Source organism: Pleurodeles waltl, chromosome 12 (genome assembly GCF_031143425.1).
Source record: "Pleurodeles waltl isolate 20211129_DDA chromosome 12, aPleWal1.hap1.20221129, whole genome shotgun sequence".
NCBI classification, from domain to species: Eukaryota; Metazoa; Chordata; class Amphibia; order Caudata; family Salamandridae; genus Pleurodeles; species Pleurodeles waltl.
This window is the reverse complement of record NC_090451.1, coordinates 555,409,861-555,436,389: the sequence shown is the minus strand read 5'-3', so window position 1 is coordinate 555,436,389 and position 26,529 is coordinate 555,409,861. Positions and strand designations below refer to the sequence as shown.

Here is a 26,529-nt window from a genome sequence, read left to right as displayed (position 1 = left end):
TGGAATTGTCCCCCCAATACCAGAATGGTATTGGGGTCACAATTCCATGATCTTAGACATGTTACATGGCCATGTTCGGAGTTACCATTGTGACGCTATACATAGGTAGTGACCTATGTATAGTGCACACGTGTAATGGTGTACCCACACTCACAAAGATCGGGGAATTTGCCCTGAACGATGTGGGGGCACCTTGGCTAGTGCCAGGGTGCCCACACACTAAGTAACTTGGCACCCAACCTTCACCAAGTGAGGGTTAGACATATAGTAGACTTATAAGTTACTTATGTGCAGTGAAAAATGGCTGTGAAATAACGTGGACGTTATTTCACTCAGGCTGCAGTGGCAGGCCTGTTTAAGAATTGTCTGAGCTCCCTATGCGTGGCAAAAGAATTGCTGCAGCCCACAGGGATCTCCTGGAACCCCAGTACCCTGGGTACCTAAGTACCATATACAAGGGGATTATATGGGTGTACCAGTGTGCCAATGAGAATTGGTAAATTTCTAAAAAACTAGCCTGCAGTGACAAATTTAGAAAGCAGAGAGAGCATAAACACTGAGGTTCTGGTTAGCAGAGCCTCAGTGATACAGTTAGGCAACACACAGGGAACACATATAGGGCACACACTATGAGCACTGGGGTCCTGCCTGGCAGGATCCCAGTGACACAAGGGCAAAAACAAACATACATACAGTGAAATTGGGGGTAACATGCCAGGCAAGATGGTACTTTCCTACAGCGAGGCATCAGGTTAACAGGGAGATGTCACGCTTATGTAAGAACAGAGGACTAGCTTGGTTGGAGCGTCATGATATTAAGAAGGTAGAGTTTCATTTTTTCAGGCAAGAAGGGGTACATCTTTCATTCATGGAGACAGAATTGTATATCTTCTTAAAATAAGAGAAACATTGGTGTCAACCCCGACTATCCAAAGGTGGTGCTGGTAAAATAACTACTGGGGACAAAAACGTTGTTTCTTCTTGGATCAGCCACAAGGTATTATTGCTATGCCTACCTGCTTGGGTGGCAGTTTTTGATTCAAACCAAGTTTACCAGGAATAAGTTGAGTTAAAAAACTTGAGAGCTGAAAACATCTGAGGGGGGGGAGGGGGCAGGAAGTAACTCCTTGTCAGGGTTTTTCCTGGTGTCGCAGTAAGCAGGAAGGATTGGGGCATTATAGACTAGGGGTTGGCAGAGGGGACACCGCAGAGCGAAGGAGGAGTCACAGGGAAGGTCAGTGGATAAAAGAAAGGGAATGGGGAAGACTGAAGCGTGGAAGACTGCTCTGGGGATTTGTGTTATTTGTGGGGGAGGTTTAATGGTAGGATGTTAGTTGTGCTTTTGTATTAGTGAGGCTTGGGTTATACATTCTAAAATGTTTTAAAGGTTTCAGAACTGCTTACCTGTCCAATAAAGCAGCCTTTTACTCTGTTACACATGTCCTGGTTATTTTGCTCTCTTGCTCGATGGGGACTCTTGGGGTTGGCATCCATCAGATGTCCACCACCGGGCAACTTCGGGTGATTGGTAAATCCCAGGCCCGTGGGGCTTGCTGATGGGCTATTACTTGGGGGTGGGCGGAGTAATGGTTAAAAATAACCGTCAGTGGGAATCGCGTCATCTTGACACTGTGGCCCAGTAGTGCAAGTGAAGGAAATTTTTTGTTCCTTCCCTCCCTCCCAATTTTTCTTTAGGTACATCTTTGTGTTTGTTGCTCATAGGTTTGCAATTCTTAGGCTTTGTTGTCGCTTGGACAGGTGGCAATAAGTGGGGTGCACAGTAAGCAGGAAGCATTTCAGACTAGGGGTTGGCAGAGGGGACACCGGGGAGCGATGGGGGAGTCAGGGGTAGGTCAGAGGATGAAAGAAAGGGAATGGGGAAGATTGAAACGTAGAAGACTACTCTGGGGATTTGTGTTGTTTAGTGGGAGGTTTAAGAGTAGGGTGTTGGTTTTGGTTTTGTATTACTGAGGTTTGGGTTATACATTGTAAAATGTTATAAAGGTTTCAGAACTGCTTACCTGTCCAATAAAGCGGCCTTTTACTCTCTTAAACATGGCCTGGTTATTTTGCCCTCTTGCCCAATAAGGGCTCCTGGGGGTGGCATCCATCGGATGTCCACCCCCGGGCAACATCAGGTGATTGGTAAATCCCAGGCCTGTGGGGTTTGCTGATTGGCTATTACTCGGGGTGGGCAGAGTAACTGTTAAAAATAACCATTAATGGGAATTGTGTCATTTTGACGCTGTGGCCCTATAGTGCAGGTGAAGGAAATTTGTTGGTCCTTCTCTCCCTCCCAATTTTTCTCTAGGTACATCTTTGTGTTTTTTGGTCATAGGTTTGCAGTTCTTAGGCTTTGTTGTCACTTGGACAGGTGGCAGTAAGTGGGGTGCACAGTAAGCAGGAAGCATTTCAGACTAAGGGTTGGCAGAGGGGATACCGGGAAGTGTTGGGGGAGTCAAGGGGAAGATCAGTGGATGTAAGAAAGGGAATTGGGAAGACTGAAACATAGAAGACTGCTCTGGTGATTTGTGTTGTTTGGGGGAGGTTTAGGGTGTTAGTTTTGGTTTTGTATTACTGAGGCTTGGGTTATACATTGTAAAATGTTGTAAAAGTTTCAGAACTGCTTACCTGTCCAGTAAAGCGGCCTCTTACTCTCTTAAACATGGCATGGTTATTTTGCCGTCTTGCTGGATAACAGAAGCTCAAAGAGGAACCAAAATACCAGCCAGTGGGGCACACTATGGATATCACAGAAATGTAATGTAGGTGTTTAAGTCACGCCCATATTACAATATGACAGACACCGTTTACAGAATTTACCTCCCCAGCCACACGCACTTTTCATCCCAAATGAAAGACTTTGTGCCAGAGTTTAAAAAAAATACACACATGCAAGCTGCCTGTCAGAATACTACCTTACAGCACTGAAAGGGTGAAAACTGCGTTCGTGCAAAAGGCTAACGCCCATGTGCACGCGAAGGGGAGTAGTCTTGGAAGACAGATGCATGGAACCGAAAGGAGGAACAAATCTTGCATTGCTCAATGTATTCAAAATAGAACAGGAAGGAGCCAGGGGAGGCGGGGCTTAGAGAAGTCTGGGAATAATTCACAGAGGTACCGCGGAAAGAGCACGCACGTTGCTCCAGCGCAAAGTAATCCCGGATTTCACAGGTAACACTACCACCCCCTCCCTCCCCCCTCTCCCCCATAATGGGTGAGGCTAGAGTGAATATAGTCGGGGCTGCATTTGAAATATAAAATGTAAATAGTTCCAAAGCGCAAGACTGCGGAGCGCCTGAGTCCGGTCAAAAACGAAACTGTTTCTTGCCGAGAGCTTCAGGTTCAGACTCCCACCGATGGAGTGACACCCTAGGCGCTTGGCTTCCTGACAGGGTGTGGAAGAAAGTGCCTGTGCGGAGGGTGTTCACGTCCTGCTAGCTGGGTAACGCACTCATCATCAGTTGTATCTGCTCAGAGTTATTTTATTTTATTTTTCTGTCGTCCGAAAGGCATTCCCAGTAAAACAGCTCGGTGGGTTAATGCATTTTTCGCAGATCTCTATATGCAGCCTGGGGGTCACAGGTACTAATTCCAATGGAGTCGTCCCATAAGTTAATGTGCCTGGTGAAGCTGGGTTTGTCACCTGCAGGTAGGGCTCAGTGAGTCCATGTACCTACTCCACGGTTCCATGCGTAATTGCAAGTCATTTGCAAATAGAGATGGGTAAGCGTGAGCTCCTGAATGCTCTAGCCAGATTCCTGGCCCTGCTTGAGGCCCTCTTGGACCCTCAGTCTCAAAACGAGCCGAGCTTTCATATGGCTTCTGCCTGCAGCCCACATTCTAATCTAATGTGCCAAGAATCAAAGAACATTCATCTTTGATGTAAAACAGGAGATTGAAAGAGATACCCAACTAGGGACTGGAGGGCACAACTTGAAATCAGAAAACTCGGAATTGTATCTGACTTCCCAGTTTGCCCAGATGTGTGAACCCCAGTCAAATATTTTATTTCACTGAGCTTTCTATGTGTTTATTTCATTCGACGGCACTTTGACATACTTGTGAGCTCAGGGTGTTTGCAAACAAGCACGTCTCATGTGCCTGATTTGAATAGACTATAACATTGCTCCATGTAAGCATCTATGCCATACAGTCGGTGCTCATGAAAGCTAACTTCCCTTTTAATTCATTAATGTCATTGTTTTCATTTCGCGGGGGTGGGGTGGGGGGCATGAATATCTATAATAATTTAATGTTTAAAAACCTTTGATTAATGTCTCATTGCAGTTATATAATCTGATTGAGCAAAATGAAACACTTCTACGTGTTAATGAAATACACTTTTTAGAAGTTTTGAAGAGTCTTTATTATATTTTCTCGTGATGATTGTTGCACCGTTTACGCCCAAACATTTTCAGGGGTCGGCTGCTCGTAGCTGGGCTCTTAGAGACCAGCTAACCACTCGGCTCGGCTCTTCCTCCCTGTTATTTGTTGGTTTGCCCTCCTCTATATTCAAATCCCATCAGCACAGGTGCTGCTTTCATCATATTGATGTGGCTTGGCCCGTGGGCGGTGGCATATGTTTTTAGTCTTTAAAGCTCTATTTCTAGTGGTGCAGTGATGGCTAAGTGCATCAACTTCTTTGATCCTGACATGACAGGCAGCGTGTCTCCAATTATGAGACAATTTTGTCTCCTTTTTATGGTCAAGGTTTCATGAATCTGTAAGTAATTCTATTTCATCCACCTAGTTTGCCATCTCAAGGTAAACCCAGAATTTAAAGAAAGCTCGCAACAAAGCTGCTAGGGCAATCAGGAAGAGTCCTGACACCAAGGCCCTGCTAATCAAATTTAAGGAATTGCAGAAAGTTTTTTAGGAAGGCTGTTTATGAAGAAAATCAGAGACGCTCTAATTTGTTCTGGGCAAAACCTATAAGTGCCAGTAAGGACTAGAACTCAAGAAAAGTTTGGTTCCTTGTTAATAATATAACAAAGAGTCAAGGGGGGCTTGGTACTGTTAATATCTCAGAGGATGACTGGACTTCCTTTTTGGTCAGACACTTCACAGCATGTCTGAAGAACACCAGTCAGGTGTCGGGGTGCACCCATCTACAGTAGCACCGATCAAATTTCAGCCTCTGTCATCAGTGTCCCTGTCATTCAATTAGAAGTCATGACCTTTTCCCCGCCCCACCTTTGTCGCATTAATTCCAAGGCAAAATGGGACGGAGCTCCGGGTCCCAATAGCCTTTCGCAGATGCTGTTTAAACAGGAAATATCTTTTTGGGCAGACCATCTTGCAAACCTTTTTGATTATTGTGTCTTGTCTTAAAGAATCCCCAAGTCTTGGCATGGTGCTATCATTCATTCACCCATTATATAAAAGTGGCTCAAGGTCTGATCCAGCCAATTTTAGGCTGATAGCATTGCTTGACAATGAGGGTGATTTTCATGGCAGTCATTTGCTAGAAGATCGTTGATCTTGGGCTGAGGTGAAGGGCCTAATTCTTATATGCCAAACGGGTTTCTCGGCTATATCGGTTATATCTGCCTACTTTGTAGCCCTATCCACTTTGATGTACAAGGCAAACTTATCAGGCTCTGCGCTACATTGTTGTTTTAAGGTAGCTTTTGACTGGGTCCCCAGGGGTTCCCTGTGGGTCAGACTACAAAACTGGGGAATTTCATCCTTGCTCCTGAGGTTTACTATAGAATTACATACAGATACCTGGGTCTGCATTAAACTTGGAAAAGTCTGCTCCCTTTCCAGGAAAATTACCACCTTTCGTGTGAAGCTTACCCCCTTGCTTTTTAATTTGTTTTTTGCAGTCCTGTCACTTGTCCTTGACGCCGTTAACTCTCACCCCCCAAGGTCGGTGGTCTACGGTATAACCATTTGCTCTTTGCTGATGATTTGACAATGTTCAGCCCTACCAGGGTTGGCCTACAACGGTTGCTCAACCAACTTGCACTTTATATAGCTTTGAACTATTTGGATATAAATCTGCAGAAAACAAGAGTGGTTTCTTTTGGCAGGAAGAGGCCTTTGGGAAGCATCTGGTACTATAAGAGCAGTAAACTTATTTCAAACCACTCTTATGAATATCTAGGAGTGCATTTCGATGGCGGGGTAGCTTTGTTAAGTAGATGAAGGAGACAGAAGTTAAAGTTGTGGCCCTGCAGGTGGCTTTTTCCAAATGATTTAAAACCCTTAGGGTTCCTAACCTGCTCCCATTAATAGAAGGTATGAGAGCAAAGATTACTCCCTCACTTTCCTAGGGTCAGGAAGTTATGTTGGGCAGAGACCCATGTCTGCTGAACAGGTTGGTTACCAAGTTATATAGGAGGGTCTTTCACCCACTGCAATTTGCATCTCCTGCGCAGGTTCGGCTGGAAATTGGCCTTTTAGCTCAGCGGGCAGTAGGTGCTGGTGGTTTCCTGAAACTCTGTCATAAGTTACGGTGGGCTAAAGCGGGTAGCTTGGAGTCAGTTCTGTGGCTCGAAGTTAGTGTGACTGGGGCGAAAGAGTCTTACTACTGCTTTTTGACTGATTGTAAACAGCTATTGATCATCTCTGGGCTAATAACAATCCTTCTGAACCCCTTTTTAAATTGGGTATTGAAAAGAGTGTTCAGCTTTGATCAAGCTCTTCTTACCAAGCATAAACATGCCTGGGCGGTTATTAATTCATTCCGGCCAGCTACCCCAGGTGGCTCTTTTTTCTGCCCTTATGGCATTCATATGAGAGAGAAATTCATGGCGCTAAGGATGGGCGATTGGGCTTTTTTGAAGCATTTACCCACCTGGCTGCCCAACCCAGGGTAGGATGTAATGTGCAGGGGTTGTGGTAGCTGGGAAGAATCCTTTGAACATGTGTCCATCTTTGCTTAAGGAGTGTAGATCCTTGTGGTGGAATAAGTGGAATGCACTGGAGGTCCGCTCCTGCCAGCAGGCTGTTAAGTCCCTGGATCCTGAGAACACAATGCTGAATGTTTTGTTGACCAAATGTATTAGCGGTGCCCAGGTCACCTTTATTAAGGGCACTGCTCTTGCTGCTGTGGGTTTTGAACCAACTTTGCACAGTCACTGAGTTTTTAATTTTTTCACTATTGGTTTCATGTTTACCAGCTACCATCTGGCCCCCAACCATTCATTAGATAGACAGAGCATAGAGATCCCCATTGAGCAGGCACCAAGCTGTACAGGGAGTGCAGAATTCTTAGGCAAGTAGTATTTTTGAGGATTAATTTTATTTTTGAACAACAACCATGTTCTCAATGAACCCAAAAAACTCATTAATATCAAAGCTGAATATTTTTGGAAGTAGTTTGTAGTTTGTTTTTAGTTTTAGCTATGTTAGGGGGATATCTGTGTGTGCAGGTGACTATTACTGTGCATAATTATTAGGCAACTTAACAAAAAAAAATATATACCCATTTCAATTATTTATTATTACCAGTGAAACCAATATAACATCTCAACATTCACAAATATACATTTCTGACATTCAAAAACAAAACAAAAACAAATCAGTGACCAATATAGCCACCTTTCTTTGCAAGGACACTCAAAAGCCTGCCATCCATGGATTCTGTCAGTGTTTTGATCTGTTCACCATCAACATTGCGTGCAGCAGCAACCACAGCCTCCCAGACACTGTTCAGAGAGGTGTACTGTTTCCCTCCTTGTAAATCTCAAATTTGATGATGGACCACAGGTTCTCAATGGGGTTCAGATCAGGTGAACAAGGAGGCCATGTCATTAGATTTCCTTCTTTTATACCCTTTCTTGCCAGCCACGCTGTGGAGTACTTGGACGCGTGTGATGGAGCATTGTCCTGCATGAAAATCATGTTTTTCTTGAAGGATGCAGACTTCTTCCTGTACCACTGCTTGAATGTCTTCCAGGAACTGGCAGTAGGACTGGGAGTTGAGCTTGACTCCATCTTCAACCCGAAAAGGCCCCACAAGCTCATCTTTGATGATACCAGCCCAAACCAGTACTCCACCTCCACCTTGCTGGCGTCTGAGTCGGACTGGAGCTCTCTGCCCTTTACCAATCCAGCCACGGGCCCATCCATCTGGCCCATCAAGACTCACTCTCATTTCATCAGTCCATAAAACCTTAGAAAAATCAGTCTTGAGATATTTCTTGGCCCAGTCTTGACGTTTCAGCTTGTGTGTCTTGTTCAGTGGTGGTCGTCTTTCAGCCTTTCTTACCTTGGCCATGTCTCTGAGTATTGCACACCTTGTGCTTTTGGGCACTCCAGTGATGTTGCAGCTCTGAAATATGGCCAAACTGTTGGCAAGTGGCATCGTGGCAGCTGCACGCTTGACTTTTCTCAGTTAATGGGCAGTTATTTTGTGCCTTGGTTTTTCCACACGCTTCTTGCGACCCTGTTGACTATTTTGAATGAAACGCTTGATTGTTCGATGATCACGCTTCAGAAGCTTTGCAATTTTAAGAGTGCTGCATCCCTCTGCAAGATATCTCACTATTTTTGACTTTTCTGAGCCTGTCAAGTCCTTCTTTTGACCCATTTTGCCAAAGGAAAGGAAGTTGCCTAATAATTATGCACACCTGATATAGGGTGTTGATGTCATTAGACCACACCCCTTCTCATTACAGAGATGCACATCACCTAATATGCTTAATTGGTAGTAGGCTTTCGAGCCTATACAGCTTGGAGTAAGACAACATGCATAAAGAGGATGATGTGGTCAAAATACTAATTTGCCTAATAATTCTGCACTCCCTGTATAGTGCCCGATCTCACTCCAGCATCGCTGTATTTACAGGAGAGTGTTCTGAAAGGGGAAAATCTTAGAGGTTATATTACTTTTGGTGGCTTGCTGGGGCAAGCTCTGTTTTGCCTCTCACCTTGAGTCCGTACCTCGAGCCCTTGGCTGTAGCCTGCATGCCTCCAAAAAGGACACAGCTGACTAGAGTATTCCCCTTTCAACCGACAAGAGTCCAGGGACACATACTCCTCCTCTGCTTGAAACGTCGCAATGGTGTTGACCAAGGAAGATCTCCTTTCTTCCCTGCAAGACTTTAAGAAAGAGCTGAGAGAGGAATTGAAAGCATACCTAGCTACAGTGCCAGACACTCTTTGCTCAGACTTTAACGACAAACTCTCAGTTCTGAGACAAGATGTAGACTTAATGGGCGAATGCACCCTTGATTTGTAAAATAAATGCCAGACTCTGGAATGGTGTGTCGGCCAAATGTAGGGCTCTACCGAACAACTTCAGAACCAATTACAGGTGACGATTTTGAAGTGTAAGGACTTGAAGAACCTCTACCGAAGGGACAACATTTGTCAATGACATCTGGGGGAGAGAGTTGAAGGCCTCGACTTGGAGGCATTTGTAGAAGGCATGTTTTCTGAGCTCCTGGGGGACAAACAGGCTAAGGTTAAATTGGAGCTGGTTCACTGAGTAGGACCTCCACAGACAGGTGAAGGCAAATGAGCCCGAGATGTACTAGCAAAATGACACCCTTCAAAGTTAAGGAAGCTATCCTGTAGGCTGTGAGAAAGATGGAGTCTGCCTCCTTCCAGGGTGCATCCTGCTACATGTTTCAGGATATTGCACCGTCCACATTGGCCCGAAGACATCAATTTTGACCTGCCACCGACAAACTGTGCACTGAACACATCAAATATAGTTGGACTTATTCCATTGGCCTTGCCTGTGAATATAAAAATAAGTTGCACCACTTCACTGATATGGCTGAAGCGGCGAAGCTACTAGGTACACCACCTTCGGACTGCAGAGTCACCAAGGGACAGCAAGAGCGGTCATCCATCAGTTCACTGACAAGAACGAATAGATGACCACGCAGAGACTAACAAAACCTCAAGGGAAATGCAGGGCCCTGGGTTGGCACAAACATATTGTTCTGCTCAGTGAAGCTTACTTTGGGGGACTCAGACCCTGATATCCTTTCACTATATGGCCTATTAGTTCATCCCATTTTGCAAAACTCTTCTTTAATCTTGTGTTCATCATTTTGTTTAAATTTTCATGGGCTCTTTCTGAGAATGGTAGACTGCCTATTGGAGGAGCATCATGGCAATCATATACCTATTTGCCTTGATCCTATGCACTTACTGTTAACATGCTCTAGCAGTATGGCACCTATACTTCAGTACTAATGCAATTTAAGACAGACGTATAATTTATTTGGGAAACTAAGGGGCGGATTTAAGAAAACTGGTGCTGCCCCTAGCACCACCATAGGTGCACCGTTGCGCAGCATTTAAAATCCAGCGCACGGTAGGGGGAAATAGTGTCTTTTTTTAAATGCTATTGATATATTCTGCAGGAGTAGCAGCAACATTTTGGCACTACTACTGCAAGGTATGTAGGGGCCCATTATAATTAATGGAAGCCCCTTTTAACGCCTGCTATGAGCAGGCGTTAAAAGTGCTGAGAAATGGCACAAGGAAATCTTAGGTTTCCTTGTGACATTTTTTCGGACCCCCTTATGAGGGACCCCCCCCTTGCATACATTATGCCTGGCGCAGGCATAATGTGGCGCAATGCATGGATTGCGCCACTTTGTAAATATGGCGTGGGGTAAATGCCACTTTAGCGCCACCATAGCATCATAAAAATAACACTATGTCAGTGCTAGGGGCTCTTAAATCTCCCTCTAAGTTTCCAATTGTCCTTGTTAGTTACTTTTTTTTTTTTAACATGAGTTAGTTATTTTTAATTTGTGGTGAGGAAGAGAGACCGGGGCGGGAGACCAGTGTGATGTTACTTGCAGAGGTGGGGGGGTTGACGGTTTGCGAGGAGCTAAATGAGGGGCTATGGCTTGAATTAACATGTTACATGTTATATTGTTAACAATACTAACCAGGAATGTCAGGGAGCTGAGTTCTCCAGCAAGACATCATAAATTATGGAAGCATATCCTATATAGGAGACATGATATAGTACCCATGCAAGAGACGCACCTTAAACAAATTGAGGATCACATCTTGTGCAATAAGGCATACCCTCTGATCTACAAATCTTTGTCCCTCACCATATACAATGGGGTAGCCCTTCTTTTCCACTCCTCCTTCAAGTTCCAACCAATGGGGTGTAAGCAGATAAGAAGGGGAGATTACTCACTACCCTCTATTTATGTCCCCTACACAGCTCCGACTACCTTCCTACAATTGAGTCTTACCCTTCTGGGAGAGTTTGCTCAGATAGAGATTATTTTAATGCAAGACTTCATTCTGACTTGGGATCCAGCACAAGATAGTACCCATCCTTACCGCTCCTGTACTGGACGTTTTTCTAAAATCCTTCAACATACATCTAGTTTCACAGGATTCGTAGATGCTTGGAGAGTCACTCATCCTGAAACTCCAGATTACTACTTGTTTTGCCTTCACTAAAATCTCTGGAATGCACTTCTTAGTTTAAAGAACACATTTATTATTACTTCACCATGAGGTTCCTAAAAAAATGAAGGAGATTAGTAGGTCGAAGGCACACGTTTAAAAATAGTCGCAGCAATGAAAGGAAAATATATCAATGTGATTCTGAACTGCAATGTACACAGCAAATATATGTGATTATATTATAGCATAATTGCAAAGCAAAGGAGAAAGTAAAAATTCATCACCGTAGGGCCTGCTAAGCTCTTCATCTTTCTCATGCCAGCAAGAAGACAACCCCTGTTCAACTGCAAGAAATAGATCCTCACCCTTACTGGAAAATGTTAGGCATTTGACGTCCAATCCTGACCGAGATCTCGGAAATTCCCTCCCTACTGAGCAGGGCCACCTTTTTCATAGTTTAAACAACCATGGAAAGAGCCTTCTGAAAGGCCCTCCCCTCTCAGATGGAAATATTCAAACATGCTGGCTACTGTAGGTCAGAGTTGGAAGAAAAACTTTGAAAACTGACCAGCCTTTCAAGGCTCTCCTTCCAAGGCCTCACCTTTCCCTGCACTGGAGAAAATAAAAAATATGTACTTTCTTATCAGGAACTGTTCGTGTTCGGTGAGAGAAATACGAATAAGCAGCTTAGTTTACCATGTGGTAAAACGCAGCTCATCTGCAATGTCTCAACTGCAATGTCTTAACGCCACAATGAAGCCAATAGGCAGCTAAACTGAATACAAAATGTAATCTGCAACTGGTGATCACTGAACAACTAATATGCACAGAGGTAAAACACAAAGTCAGTGGTCAAACAGATCTATTTTAACTACATCTCCACCCTCTGACCAATGACCTTGGGTACTTTTCTCTTATTTAAAAAAAGAAGCAAATCAGGTTTGCATTGTGTACAGCAACATAATGCAATGATAAAATCAATCACTGTAAAGCAATGGAAGTGGATTAATGTGTTGATCTTATAAACTTTTAAATCAGACACAACTACAATGAAGATACCGAAGATTATATATATTCTGATTGGGATAATAACTGATTGAATAGTGTCTCTAGGATAGCAAGTTGGTGTAGAATTAGATAGAAACATCATGAGTTCCAATCATGAAAAGGTACACAGTCCACCTGAAAGGTTTGCTGGAATATAAGTGAAAGTCAGGTTTCCACATGAAAACAGCCTGCCAACTGGAAATTTTGCTTAATGAGACTGGCAGCAGTCATCATATGATAACAAGCCGTGAGTTAGTTCCAGTGGAAGAATGTAATCAAACAAGTTGACAGAACATGCATTGTACTCTGTATTGATCCCATGCAGAACTTGAATCAGTGACGCAATTTGTGCAAAATGAATCCATAGGATTTGTACTTTAAAAGCAGCTGGAGCGTTGCGCAAAGGTTATCAATCAGGTTCAGGTTGGGGGTGCGGTCCCTCCCCCGACCTCACACGCAGACGCCCGAAGGGAGACCACACAGCACACTCCTGGTTAGTGGCAAGTCGTAGTAGGATCTGTAAAAGAAACCAGTATGACTTTTCTTGCAAATAACATTTGTCATCTGAAATGTGCTCTCCTTTTTCCTTTCCTTGTTCTATAATCAGCAGGACCGTATTGGGGCCCTTTGCTATAATTTCTGCAGGTTCTAGAGGGCCATTTGGGGATTCAACCCACACCATAGCACTGAGGTTTTTATCTGCTGCACCACGGCTTCCCTTTCCTTGCACTGTAAGAAGGGCTGGGGCAGTTCCTTTCCTTACCAAACCTCCATACCCTGCACTTATGACAAGTTGGGCAATTCTGTCTTCGATCTGTATGAATAAGTCAACTTCTCCACTATTTAACAGAATAACTTTGATTTCTCCTGAATCTGCATCGATCACTCCCCCTAAAACCTGAATACCTTTCAGGGCCAACACAGATCTGGGAGCAATCAATCCAAAATGCTCGGAGGGAATCTGCATTCCAACACCTGTTTCACACAACGCTATGTCTAGGGGATTTAGTCTGTAAGCTTGTAAAGCATGTAAGTCAAGACCTGCAGATTCAGGTGTGGCTCTGTAAGTAGCTAACGCCCCAGGTTTTATTTCCCAGTATGTGATGGTATTGATGGCCACATGTGGTTGTATTTGCAAAGCTGGAGTTAACATTTGCATCAAAGGTGTTTCAGCATTTGTTAATGGTCTCTTGTTCAGAATCTGGAGGGCTTCATTTAAATGCTCTCTCCAGTTTTTCAAAGTTCCATCAGATAATTTTTGCAGTTGAGCTTTCAGTAAACCATTCATTCTCTCAATGAGTTCTGAGGCCTGTGGATAATGAGGAATATGATATATCCACTCAATATTGTGCTGAGAACAGTAGTCCTGTACCAATTTACCTTTGAATTCTGACTTAGTGTCATTCTGGATCGGGAGTGGTACTCCATAGTATAACATTAACAAGTACAGAGTTCTGACAGTATTGTGCTGAGTAGCACGTTTGCAAGGGACAGCAATCAAGTATCCAGAATAAGTGTCCACTACCGTACAGGCGTATTGACACCCGCTATTAATTGGTAGTGGTCCAATGTAATCAATTTGCCATATCTGTCCTGGTAACTTTCCTCTCCCCAACTGATCTTTGACTGTTTGTGGGACAGATATCTGTTGTATGTGCTGACCAATAGAACATTGCAAAATCACAGTTTTTATCAAATCTAGAGGAATGTGCATCTCTCTAATCTCTGCCCACCTGTAAGTTGCGTTTTCTCCCAGGTGTCCACATTTCTGGTGCGCCCACTTAGCGATCCCCACCAAGTTAGAATTCTGGGTTGACACTTCTGCCTCTGAACTTTTGTCTTTGACGTCTGCAAGGGAATTGAACCAGAGTTCTAATGAGTCAATGGGACAATGAGCATCTATGACTTTACTCTGTTTTATCATTTCCCAAATTTCCTGCCACAATTCTTTGGTCCACATCTCCTTTGAATGAAGGAACCAGTTATGTGGAAAGCCAAACGGCTAACCCATTGGCAATGAACCAAGAATCAGTGTAAAAATTACAAGTCCCAGGCAGCTCTTGCTTTAGAACCTTACACACAGTGTACAACTCTGCATACTTTCTACTTTTTCTTCTCCTGTAGTAGACAACGACTTTTCATTAACTGGATTGTATGACACTACTTTCCAATGTCTTTTAGTACGCACATATTTCAATGAATCATTAGTGAACCAAACATGTTTTCTATCCTCAGCGGACAAGAATTCAAATGGTGCACTCCATTTCACTGGTGACTCTTTTACCTGTGGTACCTTCTGCACTCTCTCCTCCTCCTGTACAGGGGATTGTGACACCTGTTCATGTAGGGCTGCAGTGCCTGCTGGTCCTACTCGAGCCCTGTCTTGTATGTACCATTTTCAGCGTATGATACTGTCCTCCTGTGCATGCCCTATATGGTGAGATTTAGGTGAACTTACCACCCACTGCATGATTGATAGTTCAGGCTTCAGAATTACATTATAACCTAGTGCAATTTTCTCAGTATTCACTACAGCCCAATAACAGGCCAAAAGCTGTTTTTCAAAAGGAGTATAGCTCTCCCCAGAGTCAGGTAGTTTTCTAGTCCAAAGCCCCAGGGGCACCCTTGGCCACCCCTGTTTCTGCCACATATTCCAGTTTGCATATTGTCCCTGAACAGTTACATGTAACACAATGTTTCCCTCTTGCACCGTACACAAATCTAAAGTCTGTTGAATTATGTCATTTGCCAAATCAAAAGCACACAGGAGCTCTTCACTCCATTCAAACTCATGTTTTTTCATAGTTACTTTGTACCAAAGTGCAAATAGTAGCAAACTCCAAACATTTTTGTTTTACTTGTAACAACATTCCTCTATGTTTTGGATTCCACTCAATTCCCAGAAACTGCACATTGTGCGACAGTACCTGTGTCTTGTCTGAATTAATTTTACACATCATACTGTGTAAAAGTGGTCTGAATATACCGGTAACATCCTCAACGTCTCACTCAATGTAATCTTTTAAAGAATGCATTTCAACTCCTGCCAAAAACTGAAGGCAGCTCTGCACACGGAGGACTACGCTCTGCTCATGAGGCTCACACTGGCCCCCACCTTTTTTAATCTCCTCATTACTGGAATGTGAAAAGTCAGATTCTCCTGTAACAGGTTGGTAGATTTCAGTTTTATCTTGCAATAATTTGTTCTGGCTAATTTGTTCATGTAAATTCTTATTTTCATATTCTAACTGTTTACATCTCTAATACATTTTTCTGTAAACAGACAAAAGTATCCAAACCCTCCTGTCAAGAACAAAAGGGACATCATTCCTTTCAAAAAGCACCTTTTCTAAATATAAAAACCCTTTAGTTTTATCCACACACCCATCTCAAACATAGACAGTCCTGATAAACACGAAAACATGTTTGTCACAACACCATAAGGCATTTTAACTTGACATGCATTTTCAAACATAGTTTGCGATGCCTCCTTTAATTCTTTAAAAAAAACAAACATATTTACAGTTTTAAATCATGCACTTCCAATCTGCAACCCCTTTTTTTTCGTTTTTTTTTTTTTTTAGACTGACGACTATGCCAAAATGTTTTGCTTTCACTAATGACCGAGCTGACAAAAATCTCTGGAATGCACTTCTTAGTTTGAAGAAGAAATTTATTATTACTTCACCACCAGGTTCCTAAAAAAATGAAGGAGATTAGTAGGTAGAAGGCACACGTTTAAAAATAGTCACAGCAATGAAAGGAAAATATATCAAAGTGATTCTCAACTGCAATGTACACAGCAAATATATGTGATTATATTATAGCATAATTGCAAAGCAAAGAATAAAGTAAAAATTCATCCCCGTAGGGCCTGCCAAGCTCTTCATCTTTCTCCTGCCAGCAAGAAAACGACCCCTGTTCAACTGCCAGAAAGAGATCCTCACTCTAACGGGAAAATGTCAGGCATTTGACGTCCAATCCTGACCGAGGTCTTGGAAATTCCCTCGCTACTGAGCAGGGCCACCTCTGTTATAGTTTAACCCCTTCGCTGCCAGGCCTTTTCCCCCTCCTGTGCCAGGCCTTTTTTTGCCTATTTGGGGCAGTTCGCGCTTAGGCCCTCATAACTTTTTGTCCACATAAGCTAACCAAGTCGAATTTGCGTCCTTTTTTTCCAACATCCTAGGGATTCTAGAGGTACCCAGACTTTGTTGGTTCCCCTGAAGGAGGCCAAGAAATTAGCCAAAATACAGTGAAAAGTTTGTTTTTTTCAAAAAAATTGGAAAAAGTGGCTGCAGAAGAAGGCTTGTGGTTTTTCCCCTGAAAATGGCATCAACAAAGGGTTTGCGGTGCTAAACTCAGCAGCTTCCCAGCTTTCAGGATAGGCAGACTTGAATCAGAAAACCCAATTTTTCAACACAATTTTGGCATTTTACTGGGACATACCCCATTTTTGCAAGTTTTTGTGCTTTCAGCCTCCTTCAAGTCAGTGACAGAAATGGGCATGAAACCAATGCTGGATCCCAGAAACCCAAACAATTCTGAAAAGTAGACAAAATTCTGAATTCAGCAAGGGGTCATTTGTGTAGATCCTACAAGGGTTTCCTGCAGAAAATAACAACTGAAAAAGAAAAATATTGAAATTGAGGTAAAAAAACATCAATTTTTCTCTACTTTTTACTCTGTAACTTTTCCCTGCAATGTCAGATTATCGAAAGCAATATACCGTTACGTCTGCTGGACTCCTCTGGCTGCGGGGATATATAGGGCTTGTAGGTTCATCAAGAACCCTAGGTACCCAGAGCCAAAAAATTAGCTGCACCCTGCAGTGCGTTTTCATTCTATACCGGGTATACAGCAATTCATTTGCTGAAATATAAAGAGTAAAAAATAGCTATCAAGAAAACCTTTGTATTTCCAAAAAGGGCACAAGATAAGATGTTGAGGAGCAGTGGTTATTTGCACATCTCTGAATTCCGGGGTGACCATACTAGCATGTGAATCCCAGGGCATTTCTCAAATAGATGTCTTTTTTACACACTCTCCTATATTTGGAAGGAAAAAATGTAGAGAAAGACAAGGGGCAATAACCCTTGTTTTGCTAATCTATGTTTCCCCAAGTCTCCCAATAAAAATGATACCTCACTTGTGTGGGTAGGCCTAGCGCCCGCGACAGGAAACGTCCCAAAACGCAACGTGGACACATCCCATTTTTTTTTAAAGAAAACAGAGGTGTTTTTTGCAAAGTGCCTACCTGTAGATTTTGGGCTGTAGCTCAGCCGGCACCTAGGGAAACCTACCAAACCTGTGCATTTCTGAAAACTAGAGACCTAGGGGAATCCAAGATGGGGTGACTTGTGGGGCTCTGACCAGGTTCTGTTACCCAGAATCCTTTGCAAACCTCAAAATTTGGCTAAAAAACCACATGTTCCTCACATTTCTGTGGCAGAAAGTACTGGAATCTGAGAGGAGCCACAAATTTCCTTCCACCCAGCGTTCCCCCAAGTCTCCCGATAAAAATGATACCTCACTTGTGTGGGTAGGCCTAGGGCCCGCGACAGGAAATGCCCCAAAGCGCAACGTGGACACATCCAATTTTTTGAAAGAAAACAGAGGTGTTTTTTGCAAAGTGCCTACCTGTAGATTTTGGCCTCTAGCTCAGCCGGCACCTAGGGAAACCTACCAAACTTGTGCATTTCTGAAAACTAGAGACCTAGGGGAATCCAAGATGGGGTGACTTGTGGGGCTCTGACCAGGTTCTGTTACCCAGAATCCTTTGCAAACCTCAAAATGTGGCTAACAGAACACATGTTCCTCACATTTCTGTGGCAGAAAGTTCTGGAATCTGAGAGGAGACACAAATTTCCTTCCACCAAGCGTTCCCCCAAGTCTCCCGATAAACAGGATACCTCACTTGTGTGGGTAGGCCGAGCGCCCGCGACAGGAAATGCCCCAAAGCGCAACGTGGACACATACAATTTTTTTTAAAGAAAACAGAGGTGTTTTTTGCAAAGTGCCTACCTGTAGATTTTGGCCTCTAGCTCAGCCGGCACCTAGGGAAACCTACCAAACCTGTGCATTTTTGAAAACTAGAGACCTAGGGGAATCCAAGATGGGGTGACTTGTGGGGCTCTGACCAGGTTCTGTTACCCAGAATCCTTTGCAAACCTCAAAATTTGGCAAAAAAAACACATGTTCCTCACATTTCTGTGGCAGAAAGTTCTGGAATCTGAGAGGAGCCACAAATTTCTTCCACCCAGCGTTCCCCCAAGTCTCCCGATAAAAATGATACCTCACTTGTGTGGGTAGGCCTAGCGCCCGCGACAGGAAATGCCCCAAAGCGCAACATGGACACATCCAATTTTTTTTAAAGAAAACAGAGGTGTTTTTTGCAAAGTGTCTACCTGTAGATTGTGGCCTCTAGCTCAGCCGGCACCTAGGGAAACCTACCAAACCTGTGCATTTCTGAAAACTAGAGACCTAGGGGAATCCAAGATGGGGTGACTTGTGGGGCTCGGACCAGGTTCTGTTACCCAGAATCCTTTGCAAACCTCAAAATTTGGCTAAAAAAACACATGTTCCTCACATTTCTGTGGCAGAAAGTTCTGGAATCTGAGAGGAGACACAAATTTCCTTCGACCCAGCGTCCCCCCAAGTCTCCCGATAAACATGATATCTCACTTGTGTGGGTAGGCCTAGTGCCCGCGACAGGAAATGCCCCAAAGCGCAACGTGGACACATCCAATTTTTTTTAAAGAAAACAGAGGTGTTTTTTGCAAAGTGCCTACCTGTAGATTTTGGCCTCTAGCTCGGCCGGCCCCAGGGGGGGGCAGAAATGCCCTAAAATAAATTTGACCCCCTCACCCCCCCCCCAAATTCCCCCTGCCCGGGAGCGACCCTTGCCTACGGGGTCACTCACCCTGCGTGACATTGGCGCCAAAAAACAAATCCCCGGTGCCTAGTGGTTTCTGCCTCCTTGGGGGCAGATTGACCTAAAATCGCCCAATCTGCCCCCAAGGGGGGCAGAAATGGTCTAAATACAATGTGCCCCCCAGGGCAGCGACCCTTGCCTGATGGGTCGCTCCCCATCTCTAAAAAAGCAAACAAACAAAAAAAAATACACAAAAAAAAAAAAGTGCCCTGGCGCCTAGTGGTTTCTGCCCCCTTGGGGGCAGATTGACCTAAAATCAACCAATCTGCTCCCAAGGGGGGCAGAAATGGTCTAAATACAATTTGCCCCCCAGGGGAGCGACCCTTGCCTGATGGGTCGCTCCCCATCTCTAAAAAAACAAACAAAAAAAAAAAAACACAAACAAAAATTTGCCTGGGGGCAGAAATGGCCTAAAATAAATGTGACCCTAAAGCAGAGCTTCCAACGCGATGGGGGAGGCCCCTGTGACAAATCAGTGCACGCTGACGTCACAGGGGGGTGGGGGGGGTCGGGGGTGGAAGGGGAAGGTCTTCCCCTTCCATCCCCGCCTTGGCAGGGAGGGGGGTGTACAGGGGGGGGGGCGCTAGCGCTCCCCTAAGTTCCTGTGTGCCCTGGACGAGGTCACCACGTCCAAGGCACACGGGAACTGTAGCCTTGGACGAGGTCACCTCGTCCAAGGCACAGAAGGGGTTAAACAACCATGGAAAGAGCCTTCTGAAAAGCCCCCCCCCTCTCAGATGGAAATATTCAAACATGCTTGTTACTGTAGGTCAGAGTTGGAAGAAAAACTTAGAAAACTGACCAGCCTTTCAAGGCTCTCCTTCCAGGGCCACACCTTTCCCTGCACTGGAGAAAACAAAAAAGATGTACTTTCTTATCAGGAACTGTTAGTGTTCGGTGACAGAAATACAAAGAAACAAGCTTAGTTTACCATGTGGAAAAACACAGCTCATCTGCAGTGTCTCAACTGCAATGTCTAATGCCACGATAAAGCCAATAGGCAGCAGCTAAACTGAATACAAAATATAATCTGCAACTGGTGAACACTGAACAACTAATATGCACAGAGGTGAAACACAAAGTCAGTGGTCAAACAGATCTATTTTTACTGCACACCTTCTTTTCCCACTCGCATCGCACTTATTCTTATCTTGATTACACTTTTGTAAGCCAATCAACGGAACATTCTATTATGCAAACTGAAATTATGTTCTCTCGGACCACGCCCGGTAGCCTTGATGTTGGAATGGGCTCCCCCAAAACCTAAATATAGTAGTTAGTGCTAGAAGTTTAACTGCAAATAGCAGAAAGGGCCCACAAGGATACTCCTTCATTACCATTGCAACAACAAGTCACTGCACTTAGGGGGAAGCTGAACGCGATATACACCAACAGGTAGGATTATACTCTGCTACGTCTTTAATATGGAACTTATGAACATCGAAACAATGTGGGAGCCCGAGTAGCACGACAATTAAGGGTTACATTTGAGTAGGAATACATTAGCCACATTAACTTAGACAGTGGAGGGATAGCAACAGCGGAGATCGATAAAGCGAATGCGTATAGGGATTCCTACAAACACTTATATACCGCTGAGCCATGCAAAGAAAACAAATGTAATACTTATCTGACATAAACCTTCCTCAGGTGACCGATCATCAAAACGATTATCAAAGTGAGGTTTTAGGTAGTTCGATCTGGGAATACGAGGACCAGGCAGCAATACAAATCACCCGGCTCTGATCATTTATTGGCCTAATTTGATAAAACTTTCAGCTCTGATCTGGCACCCCACTTGACAACACTGATCAATCATATAGCTACCTCTCGCGGGGTTACTTGCTCGATGACCTAAGCACTAATCACGCTCCTTCCAAAACTGGGGAAAGATCCCCACTACTGCACTTCATGCAGACCTATAGATCTAATGAATATGGATGCCAAATTTTATACTAAAATCTTAGCAACACGACTAGAATACATACTGCTGGATCTAATTCATCTGGATTAGTCAGGATTTATCAAGGAGAAAGAAACGCATGATAATCTGAGGAGGGTGGTCCACGTGGTCGTATAGGCAACCAAAAGACTCACACCGGTGGTGCTCTTGCCGTTAGATGCCGAAAAAGCTTTCGACCGGGTGGATTGGTCCTTCGTTTTCCACACTTTCCATCCGATTGGTCTGTGTGAACGTTTTATTACCATGTCCAGACTAACTTTGTGAACCCGCTTTTTTGAGTGCTAGTCAACAGATGTCTTCAGAGTGGGCTGGGCTTCCTGAAAGGGATGCACACTCTCACCAATTTTATTCGCTCTTAGTAAAGAACCTCTTGCTGCAAAAATGAGGGAGGAGGAAGCGAATATTGGTTTCCCTTTGGGTCTGTTAACCATAAAATTGCATTTTTTGCAGATGATGTCCTGCTTTCTGTAACAAGGCTCTCATTCTCTCTCTAAAAGCTTTACAGCTGGAACTGGCGCTGAGAGATTTGCTGGTTACCGCATTAACCCTCATCAATACCTTCTCGTCAACCTAACTCTTCCTTTATCTGAGATAGCAAGGCAAACGGCATCCACCCCTTTACAAAGTGTAAAACCTTTTTTTTTACATAGTTAGGAATTAAAATCACTCCCAAGATCTTTGACTTATACAGGGCCAATTTTCCCCCAATACTTCAACAACTTAAAGCCGATCTCAAAAGATGGGCTCCCATTTATCTAGCCTGGCTTGGCCGTATCCATGCAATCAAAATGACTGTTTTACTGTGTTTTCTATATCTATTTCAGCGACTCCCAGTAGAAATAGAATGGTTTTTTTTCCAACGATATGCTTGCTGATGACCCCACTTTATTTGGTAGGATTTCAGAACCATACTCCCATATGAACTGCTGCGTTTATCTAAAGAGGCAGGTGGGTTGGCTGTTCCTTACTTTTCCTTTTACTATAAGGTGGTGCAGCTAAGATGATATCCGAATGACCCTTAAAAGAATCAGATAAACACTGCCTCCACATGGATCAGGTGTTGGTGGGCCGCTACATATGAAATGTTCTGTGGAAACCGAAAGCAGACCAACTCCCTAATGCTTACATTAGTTCACCTTCAAAAACTACCCTTAAAGTCTGGGATGAGGTGAACTGATCAGCTGCCTAGGGTACATTCCTTTCCTCATTCACCCCTATTCACTTTAACCCTACCATTCAACCTGCCATCACACCGCGCCCTTTTGAACCCTGGAGGGAGGGTGCCTTACTGTCTCGTATTTGTTCCATGGATGGGACATTATTACCTTTGAAATTTGCCACCAAGACTTTGGCTTACCAAATACTGAAATATATCATTATACTCAATTAAAACATTGGGTACTCTAACCAGAATTGACAGCGGCAGCTAGCATCGAGCTTTCCCCAATTGAGAAATCTTTACATCAAGCTAGGAAAGCTAAAGGCTATATCTCCTTCCTTTTTCACTTTTAATGGAACCTCCCCCAAAATTCTGTCACAACACATACATTTTTGGACTAATATAATAAAGGACACATCCCGATGCGTTATAGCAGAAGCTATGGAGCGACATACTTAGGTTCAAGCATTTTGTGGGGACGAAAGAATCCCACTACAAACTATTATGTGACTGGTATCTAACCCACTAAAGTAATAACAACGTTTGACCTTTTGTTGGAGTGGCTGTGGGTTACTTGGGGATTTCCATCTTATATGATGTGACTGTCCCTTGATCCGCCCCTTCTGGTCTGAAGTTTTAGCCCACAATAAAACCATTCTGGGATACCCCATCCCCTTTCAGGCTTGAGGGACGAGCCCCTCAAGTGCCAAGCCTTAGGAGATTGCCCAGTCATGTGGCTATGCTTGACAGCGGGCAAGATGACAGTGGCTTCTTGGAAAGAACAAGGGGCTTGCTCGGTCACTCAGTGGTATGTAAGAATGTGGCAGGCCTTAACAATGGAACAAATGGCAGACATACGTCTGGATAACTATAAAAAATATTTAATACATTTTGGGACCCCTAGGGACCTTCCTGTCTGGTGATGCCACTGTGGATAAGGGGATCCCTAAGGGTCCTAGATCTGTGAAAGTTAATCAGGGGTCTTTCCTCCATACCTTTTCCAATAATGGGATCACTTTTGAGAATGTCCAAATGTCCTGATCGTTTTAGAGTTGCCACTGTAAGTATGTATAACTCTTTTGGCTGTTTTGTTTGTGTGGTAGCTTTGCTATAAAAAAAGGATGGTTTCTCAGTCAACTTGGGACACTCTTTTAATGATCTTGTTGAGGACCAGTAAGGGATGTCCTTGTCCTTAAAACAGACATAGAAGTTCTCCATATGGAATACTCCATTTAAGATTCTCTCAGTGACCGCTATTGCCGGCTGTTGGCTTCCTGTGCAAATGTGTCCTAATCTCATCCTCTATTATTTCAACCAGAACATCCAAATATTCAATCTTACTGTTACTGATAGAATATGTCAAGGATAGATTGAGGGAGATCTTGTTGAGTTTATCAACAAACTCAATGGCACAATTCTCAGACCCTTTCCATATAATGAAAGGTCATCAATGTACCCGAGTCATAGAATCACCTGTTCCAAGTATCTGGCCAAGGCACCGACAGTGAAGACCTGTTCCTCCCACCAGCCCAGGAACAAGTTCACAAAGCTGGGGATGAAATAGGTCCCCATCGTGGTCCTGCAAGTTTGTCTGCATAGGGTGCTATTAAAGAGAAATCTATTATTTTCCAGGCAGTGTCTCATGAATTCTTCAATCATGGATGTGTGATCAAGGAACATGATAGGTCTGGCTCTCAATAAGTTTATACATGTAGCAATCCCTGTCTCATGATCAGTGATAGTATAAAGGGACCTAACATCCAATGTCAGAAGATAGAAATCTGCTTCCCATGGAATGCCAGTGATTTTACCCATACATTTCTTGGTATCTCTCACATATGAGGGAAGACACACAACAAAATCCCTCAGTACCCCATCTACATAGTTGGATACACTCTCAGCAGCACTCTCCTTGGATTACATAATAAGTCTGCTGGGGATATTTTTGGGGTCTTTTTGTATTTTAGGCAGCAGGTAAAACGTGGGGAGTTAGAGAAACTATTTTCTTAAAAAGCAATATTCCACCAACTCAATAAGATGTAATACTTTCAACATATACAGTTCTATCCACCATTTCATAGAACAATTTGTTATTGAGGTGTCTCATCGCCTCCTGAATATACATTTCCCTGTTCAGCACAACAACATACCCCACTATTCAGTGGTAAAATTCATGCCACTCTTCAGTCTGGTGTTTCTCGTCCTGTTTTTTAAGATCTTGAATTTCCACCTCATAAAAATTATTGATGTTATCATGTGGCATATAAGGACAGAACATAGAAGAGAATTTGAAATAGCTGGAAAGGAAATCATCATGAGTTACTCCTAGGTGCTCTAAATTTGTTTCTGTGTCGCTCTTAGTCCCAGATCTCAATGTTCCTGATTCCAACTCATATAAAGCCATAAGTAAATCCACATCCCCAATAGTAAGTATACCTGATACTGTGTCAACCTCTAAAACATCAGAAGATTCTCCTGATGTACTCTTCATCTGATGCCACTTGCAGAGTTTCAATTTCCTTATAAATTTGAACAGGTCAGTCCTGGTATTAACATATTCAAATTTATGAAGAGTACAGAATGAAAGGTCAAAGCAAAGAAGATTTTTCTCATTACCGGTTAATTCTCTGTGAGAAAGGTTAATAGTATTCTGATTTATAACTTCAGGATCCATTATTTCTTTTGAGAGGGGCTTATTTTGGCAGAGTATTCTCCAATTACAGTTCTTTGTACCATTAAACACACTCCCATTAGTTATTCATTAAATTGATACAAGTTCCACAATACAGCTCTTTATGCAGGAGCAGTTTAACTTAAATCCTGGAATGTCTTACTCTCTCTCGATCAGCCGCCTGTGCCATTACAGGGATATTACACCCCAAGCGCTCGTTCCATAACTAACGTGTACCCTTTAGTAGCTTGGACCTGATGTCTGCAAGTGCAACTTCTCTTACAGGCTCGCGGCGGTTCTGGCAGACAGGATGTGGATAGACTGTATAAGGTCCTGGATCTAATTTGGGGTGGTTCCTTTTCAAGTGCCTTTTTCCAGCTGTAGGGCAGACACAACCTTTGTGCAAGGCGATGGTTCTCACATCAGATAGTGATGAAGCTAGCTCCTAGCTTGAGTGTCCAAAACATGGGCACAATGAAGTTTAACTCTGAACTTGTCTGTCCCCAGCCTTCCTGAAGTGTCTATACAAGCAGACAGAAGAGCAGGCACTTCATAGAAAACCTCCTCACCTTTAACAAAAAAAATCTGCTAAGTCACTGCTCTCCTTTACCATCCTCCAAATTGCAGTGCTCCTGAAAATCTAGTCAGCGATCCCTCACTAAAAGATGCTCATAGAATTTCCAAGGATTGCCCTGTCTCTGTCCTCCCTCACTTCAGTGTTTAGATCTCCACCCTCCAGCCACAGGAAGGCAAGCAATGCACTTCTACTTGTTGAAAATAGAGGGCGTGCTTGGTGTGGACATCCTGGTCACAGAATCAGTTCCATACCTTTGGATTACTAAGGACAGTCCATTAATGAGAACCAAAGATATGAATGTTTAAATTCATTAGTAAAAATAGCTCTAAAATGTTGCACTGATACTTGTGTTCTGCCCGATAACCATGCCCAAGTTGGTCTCAGGCAGGCCAGCTGCGTGGCACAGACGTAAACAGGGCTTTGGGAGTGTCGATACGCCGCGTACGCTTTCTGTATGCGGACCTTACATTTGTCAGTCTGCTGGGTTCTTTCCCTTGGGGGTTCATGCTGGGGAACGTCTTTGCCACCGCCAGTCTTCCGGTCATCCTGCCTCCTAGAATCGACTAGTGAGGTTTCCTGAGATAAATATAGATGGCCAATCCAAGATGGCTGCCACACCATTTCGCCTAAGAAGTTTCCTAACCTAACATAGTGGGTCCACTGCCCATAAGGTAATTTCTTGATTATTTCTTTTGGTTATATAAGGGAGGAATTCCTTCACTCCTTATTTCTCACCACTGTGTCAGTCTTGTTGGTGATTCCTCACTCCTGACCTTTTCTAGATGTTTCCTGGGATTGTCAGTCTCTTGTTGTTCTAGTTCCTAGCTCTTACAAC

General features: G+C 43.6%; 1 protein-coding gene across 2 annotated transcripts in view; it reads left to right on the top strand.

Moving 5' to 3' along the window:
• Positions 1-3,043: 3,043 nt before the first annotated feature.
• MLKL (mixed lineage kinase domain like pseudokinase) overlaps positions 3,044-26,529 on the top strand; it is a 391,400-nt gene continuing 367,914 nt past the window's right edge. Inside the window, exon 1 of one of the 2 annotated variants that reach the window (XM_069217629.1) lies at positions 3,044-3,174. The gene's annotated coding sequence lies outside the window, so the exon portion shown is untranslated. Of the gene's footprint in view, positions 3,175-3,231; positions 3,446-26,529 lie in introns of those variants that run through there. The other variant, XM_069217630.1, reaches the window with a different exon arrangement.